The sequence below is a fragment of the Thunnus maccoyii genome, chromosome 7, assembly GCF_910596095.1.
Source record: "Thunnus maccoyii chromosome 7, fThuMac1.1, whole genome shotgun sequence".
Lineage (NCBI taxonomy): Eukaryota > Metazoa > Chordata > Actinopteri > Scombriformes > Scombridae > Thunnus > Thunnus maccoyii.
The window spans coordinates 34,238,280-34,245,695 of record NC_056539.1 but is presented as its reverse complement, the minus strand read 5'-3'; the positions used below and the strand labels follow the sequence as shown (position 1 = coordinate 34,245,695).

General features: G+C 42.4%; 1 long non-coding RNA gene across 1 annotated transcript in view; it reads left to right on the top strand.

The window, feature by feature from the left end:
* Nucleotides 1-1,331: 1,331 nt before the first annotated feature.
* The window catches only part of LOC121899887, a 6,433-nt gene continuing 348 nt past the window's right edge, over nucleotides 1,332-7,416 (top strand). Inside the window, exons 1-2 of the long non-coding RNA XR_006096813.1 lie at nucleotides 1,332-1,414; nucleotides 7,274-7,416. The exon at nucleotides 7,274-7,416 is cut by the window's right edge and continues 348 nt beyond it. This is a non-coding gene — a long non-coding RNA (uncharacterized LOC121899887). The remainder of the gene's footprint in view (nucleotides 1,415-7,273) is intronic.

Here is a 7,416-nt window from a genome sequence, read left to right as displayed (position 1 = left end):
TCCAATATATTACATTCCCTGTATATAGTTCTTTCAGTTCTTAGTTCCCGCGCTGGGATCAGATTATCTTCCCAGCAGGAGGGAAACAATGCAGAGTTTGTAATTTGATCTCAGCCTCAGAGCTTCCTGTTCACTACTCTAATGTTACATTTCTCACTGCTGCTTCCTCACATATAAAGCACTGAACTGGTGGCTTTTACTGCTGCTGTGTGGAAACCACTGATTAAAACAGCTGCACTGTAAACTGATATGTATCCGACATCATCATCAACCATATTATAAAAACACCTGCACTTTAGTTTCTATATAAAATCTCAGGCAGGTCTCTTATTAACCTGAGCAGTGAGGTATTCATAATCTTATTACTTGTTTCAGTAACAGTGGTGTAATGGATTACAGCTGGAGACTCAGTAATCAGATTACTGTCGGCATCACTGTGGTCTCTGTGATCAGCTGACAGACGTGATGTGTGTTGTTAGCTGGCGTGCTAACGTTAGCCACCGGTACACCCGCATGCAGCAGTCACCTGACGCTGGTTTAGTTGAGAGTTCAGGTGTGTGAAACATGCAGCTGAGGTCTGTGAGCATCACTGAGGCTATGCTAATGCTAACGCTAGCTGCTGATTGGTCAGTAAATCCTTCCAGACTGTTTCCTGTCTGCTTGTTAAACCATAAACGTCTCATTTTCTGTTTCCACATGTTTGATACAGAAGCTGCAGCGTGTTGCTGAGGAGGATTATTGATTAACAAAAGTAACGAGTAATAATAAGAAAAGTCATGTGATTACTTTTACGATGAGTAATGTGTAATCAGTAACTTGCCCGACACTGCTGCTGACATGAATCAAGTCAAGTTTATTTATAAAGATCAATATATTAGAATATCTGCTGCAGGACTCCTCGTTCTTCTGGCTGATGAAGATGCTTCTTCATGACTCTCGTTGTCCTGCAGCAGCATCATCAGACGCCTCGGTGATGCTGCTGCATCATCGAGAAGAATCTAAACATATAAAGTGACTTTATATATTACGTCAGACCTCCGCTGCTCTGAATGTCATCAGAAGTCTTTATTAGGCAGCATACAGAGTGTCAGATGCCTCCTGACCTACAGACACCAGCACAGCTGATTAGAGGCAGCAGGTGAGTTTTACAGCCTCATCACCTGAAACCAGATCAAACAGCAGCAGCCAATCAGACGCCTTCCTCTCTCCTTTATGGGCTCCTGTGCAGGAGGAACTCTGAGGCTCTTTATTACTGCTGTCCTGATATCAACCTCTCTGAGCTGCAGGTGTGTCTGTCCTCACCTTCAGCTCCAGGTGATAAAGACACAAGGCTGCTCTGTTGACTGTCGCCGTGGTAACGGGGCGGCTGACACACTGTTTGAATGGATCTACAGTCCAACTGTCAGAGCTGCAGGTGAGAGTTACCTGTTTAACACCGAAGTATCTCTGATGTCCTGAAGCCTCATGGGAGCTGTAGTTCATGAATATCAGAAAAACAATCAATTATAATCATTTGTCTGGAGGTCAAACTGGTTCAAACATCAACATCATGTCAACAAGCAGGCTGCTGCACAGAGTATTAAAAATCAATATGCAAACTGACACAAAACCCAAAGTAAGACTGTCATACTGCTGTTAGTACATGTTCATGTAGTACACTGTGTACACTGTGTACTTACTGGTGTAGTGTGCAGGGTAGTGTTGTCTCAAATCAAACATGGCTGTTGTGCACTTACCGGAAATGACGATCGCAAATTAGCATTAGCTAGCGTTAGCATTCGCGTTATCGTTCGCGCTACCAAATCATTACAGGCTGCTAAATGAACCCAAAAAACATCCTGATGGCTTAAATCCAACAACAGTAAAGTGGTGCTTAGTGCTAAAAACACATGTATAACTTAAATTTGTATAATGTGGTGATGTTCACTGTAGTTACAACGTACCCGGCCACCATTTCCAGTTTGAAAAGTGGTCCCTCCCCTTCCGCTACGTAGCCTCTGGTCTGGGGGGGGGGGGCAATCACAGGGCTGAGATATAATATAGAGACAGACTTACATAAACACCTACGAGCAGTTTAGAGTCAAATGTTTTTGGTCTTTGGGAGGAAGCCAGACAGCCAAACCAGTAACCACTAACTGGGCCGTATTCATGGTATTCATGTTAAACAGTAATAAACCAGTAATGTGCTCTGGTACCAGTATGTGACCGGCTGACGCGGCACCTTGCTGGATGACTTGTTGTCGGTTCAGATGAACGTGAGGGCTGATGTCAGTCTGAACTGAGCTAAACACGACGTCATCCAGCGAGACACTGCGTTGACCAATCACAGACATGCAAGCGCACATCCCTGGTGATGAACTGTTTACGTCGCCGTCGTCATGACAAAGATAAAACCTGATATATCTGCAGAGTCATTAAATCCTGTCTGTGAGTTTTACAAACTGCTGTACAGTGTTTTAAATGCATCAATCTGTAGTTTAACTTCTTGGATTATATTTCATTGTCTCGACGCCTCCGACCGCTGAGACGTTGTTTGAGTTTATTCTGGCCGTAGCTGATTGGCTGAGACTGATACCAGTGATGTCGTCATGGTCACATGTGCAGAGATTCATTGAATGAGACGCTGCAGTTTTTTCAACCACAAGCTTCTAAGTTTGTTAATAATGTTTTATTACTGTTTGTTGTTTTGATACTTTGAATTCATGAATCATTTTCTTTAACCGACATTAAGCTACTTTGATTTGAACTTCAGCCTGAACGCTGCTCACAGACAGAAACAGTCAGACAAACAAACACCGCAGGAGCCTTTTAGCTTCTGAGTCAAAGACAACACAAAGGTTTGTTTGGTCTGGGCTCGGGGTAAATCCTGGAGAAGTTAGTTTAGTGACCAGTTTCTCTCTCAGAACTTCAGGAGTAAAACTTCATCCTGGTTAAACTGAACAACAACAGTTGGTTCTTGTTTCAGTGTTGAAACATTCAGAGGAAGATTTGATCTCACAGCTGTTTGTATAATATAGAACCGACGGTATCTGACCCCAGAGAGACACGTTCAATAAACAGACTGTTTGTAAATATAAAACATGATGTCATTAATATTTGGTGAAAAGAATCAGCGGCGAGTAAACGGAGTCAGAGAGGAACAGAGAGCCGTTTCTTCTCCTCCACTATAAATATCTCCTCTCTGGACGCCGCCGGTTATTTTTATCCCAGCTGAGGCTAAATTTACTGAGCCGGGCGTCTCCCCCCGCCTGTCCCACCGCAGAATAACCCCACCCCTCCCCCCTCCTCCCCCCTCCTCCCCCGACTCTCCTCGCTGTCCAGAAGCCAAACCAGAGCTGAGTTTTCATTCTTTTAGAGAAAAAAGAGTCAAACTGTTTGTTTCAGGACACAGAAAGTCTGAAGTTCATCTGAGAATAAATGTTTATTTACTTCAAGAACTTTGTAGAAATGTCTGGAAACAAGAAAATAAAATAAAACCTGATTAACAAACTGGATTTTCACTGAAAACCAGTTGAATATTCCCACTGAGCGACTGGTTTGATCATTAAATAATCATTAAATAAGACTTTAAAGACTTTAAAGACTCAATTATACAAAATAAAGTTCATGAGGAGATTTTTTTTGCAGTAAATAAATAAAAATCAAAGTAACTGAGTCCTAAAAACTGATTTTTCTTAAAATGAGTGAACAAAACTTTTAGATAATATTTCAACAAACAAAATCATTAATTTTAATAATTTCTCATCTGAAGATAAACAGAGTTAAACAACAGTCAGATGTGTCTTCTTCACTGTGCATTAACAGGATTGTCACACACACACACACACACACACACACACACACACACAGACACACACAGACAACCCTTTCACAATATTAAATCTGCTGTTTCAGTTTTCTTGTATTGTTCCGGGAGTCTCTTCTTCTAAATATATATCTCAGGACTTCTACTGTGGAAACTTTGGGATCTCCACCAGACTCCAAAATAAACTGGTGTGGGTTTGAATGAAAGTTTGTGAGTTAGTTTGAGGAGTTTTAAAGGTTAAAAGAACAGAAACAACGTGATTGTTAACATTTTCTTCTGCTGACTCGACAGTAAAGTGAAAACACACTTTCCTTTCTTCCACCAATCAGAGAGCCTCATCTAAACATCACAGAGCCTCCTTTCTCTGTGTGGACGAGCCCACAATTACAGGCCGTGTGCTGAGGTAACCCCCCCCCCACCCACCACCAGCCTAACCCCACCCACCCTGAACCACACTTTGATCTCAAACCAAACGTCCCCTCCCTCCTCCTGCTGCTTTTTTCCCTGCAGGCCACAAACCAGAGCGACTCAGACCTGCTGACCGACTGCTCTGGAAAAACATCAACAACAAAAAAAACAATAAAAAAACAACAAAGAAACAATAGAAGAGCAGATTTCCAGGTCTTGAAAACATACAAAAAACTTTCAGGACAAATCTGTGAAGAAAGATTTTTTAAAGGACTCATATTCTGCACATGTCCAGATTCTATATTTATATTCTACTGGAATAAAAACTCCTTATTTATCTTCTACTGGTCCTTTATGCAGCCCCTCAGTTCAGCCTCTGTCTGAAACAGGCCGTTTTAGCTCCTGTCTCTTTAAGGCCCGCCTCCTGATGAGCCCACTCTGTTCTGATTGGTCAGCTTTCAGGAAGCTTCCTCCGGCTCCGGAGGCTACGTAAACAAACTATAGTAGCAGGATTTCACTTCTTCTTCTCCTTCTTTACTCCAAATGTCAACTTCTCAAATCCATCCGTACATGTTGGAGCTGAACAACACATGGAAACACCTTAGCAACCACCTTAGCAACCACCTTAGCAACCACCTTAGCAACAGAGATTACAGAACGGATGCACGTTTATGGGTGTGATGAGCCGACGTCATCTTGGCGGGAAAGTAAAGAACATTGCAAACGAAGCGTTCAGAGCAGGTTGAAGTTTTGGAACTTTGACCAAGTTTAACATCAGAACAAGAAATAAATAACTGAATATGACTGAATATAAGTGAATATGTCTCCTTGAACAACAAACATCCTCCATCTGAGCACATGTATCGCTCTGTGAGTCACTCTGCATTAAAATTAAAGCAGTTTTTATTGTTTTTACTGTATATTTTTGTTGTTTTTCAGCTGCTTGTTGAAGGACACCTGATGTGAAATATTTTTACTCAGAAGTGAATTTTTTTTTCTTCTTGTTCTCTGCAGAGTTTGTGTTAAACTCACCTTTAAATCTCAGTTTAACACCTGGACCTGCAGGATTAATGACATCACAACCAGTCTGCAGCCAATCGTGATCCAGTATTCAGCTCACACCAGTGTGATGTGGAGACTTGAAGCGAACAAACACTGAGATGAACTTTAATGTGAAGGAGGAAACATCTGGAGTCCAGCAGTGAAAACTTTATAAACCAACAATATTTACAGATTCTGGCTTTTTACATGAAGGACGAGATGATGTTGTTATGATGTCAGCAGTATTCACAGCAAACTTCTTCTTAAAGCAGGTCTAGAGACGACCTTTAGTTCGTCTGATCTTTAGTCGTCTTCACCAATTTTAAAATGAGGTTGAATTTCTGTCAGATCAGTTGTTGTTCGTCGTGCTGTTTGAGGGTCATGAAACCTGATTAATTGTAGTTTTAAAAATGGTCTAAATATGTCGTCATGTTCCTGATTTAAAGCTGCAGTAACTGATGTTTAGTTTCCATCAGAGAGACGCAGTGATGAGATCGATTCACAGGCAGGAGGAGACGAGGAGACGAGGAGACGAGGAGACACAAAATAGAGAAATGAGAAGAGCCCATAGTCTGACTCTGTCCAAAATTCAAACCTTCAGTCCAAAGTTTCTTGCTGGGACATATTGATATCCATCTCCCTCTAACAAACAGAGGTGCTGAACTGTTTCTTTAGGATAAAAAACTAGGAAAACATGATAATATACAGCTCTGTTTCTTTAAACCTGCAATAACTGTTTTTTTGTCCACTAGTTTTCTGCAGAAATTAGTAGTGAACACAACACTGACACATCATCAGCTTTAAGTTGACATGTTGAACTTGTCAGCAAACAGCTGATTTTTTACGGAGCGACTTTATCGTTCATGTGGAGTCGTGTTTCTGTCCAACATTCACTCTCTTTTAGCTTCTGTTTCTGCTCTCTACCAACTCCTGAGGGAAACATCTGGCTCTTTAGCTGCTAAATGCTCCACTATGTTCACCAGCTGGTCTACAGCTAACTGTGAGCAGCTAGTCTACAGCTAACTGCTAGCAGCTAGTCTACAGCTAACTGTGAGTAGGTAGTCTACAGCTAACTGTGAGCAGGTAGTGTACAGCTAACTGTGAGCAGCTAGTCTACAGCTAACTGTGAGCAGGTAGTCTACAGCTAACTGTGAGCAGGTAGTGTACAGCTAACTGTGAGCAGCTAGTCTACAGCTAACTGCTAGCAGCTAGTCTACAGCTAACTGCTAGCAGCTAGTCTACAGCTAACTGTGAGCAGGTAGTGTACAGCTAACTGTGAGCAGCTAGTCTACAGCTAACTGTGAGCAGGTAGTGTAAAGCTAACTGTGAGCAGCTAGTCTACAGCTAACTGTGAGCAGCTAGTCTACAGCTAACTGTGAGCAGGTAGTGTACAGCTAACTGTGAGCAGCTAGTCTACAGCTAACTGTGAGCAGCTAGTCTACAGCTAACTGTGAGCAGGTAGTGTTCAGCGGCTTTTTACAGCTTTTTCTCTGAAAACGACGCTATGAGACACTGAGAGTGAACCAGAACAGTAAAGTTGCAGCCGGACAGATAAACAATGAGCTGAAACTCACTATAAAGCTCCGTAAAGCCGAGAGGAGCTGCAGAGTCTCTGATAATTCTCTGTAGGTTCATCACCAACACATCACACACTGACACATCAGACTGTGGTGTTACAGAAAATAAATGTTATAGACACTTTAAATTGTTCCTTAAAAAGATGGAAGTACAACAGCTCACACACAGAGTCATGAAACCTGCTAATAAAAAATGAAACAAGCTTTGAAAAGACCACCAACACTGCTGCCACATGTTCAACACACACACACACACACACACACACACACACACACACACACACACACACACACACACACACACGTGCACAGACCCACTGGACTGTGACATCACAGTGACATCACTGCATTGCTGTCGGTTGATCAGCTGTTTGTTGAAGGCGACTCTCTTTTCTTTTCTCTCTTTGTTTATGCAAATCTCACCTCGGTGGGTTTTTCCCAGAATGCCTCAGGAACAAAAACTACCTCCAGCGGGACCCGCCCCTCCCTCCTCCAGCTGAGCCCTCCAGCTGTTTGTGGACAGCGGACGTCATGCAAATGAGCCTCAGACTCCAGCCAATGAGAAGCAGAGAAGCTGAGAGGAGG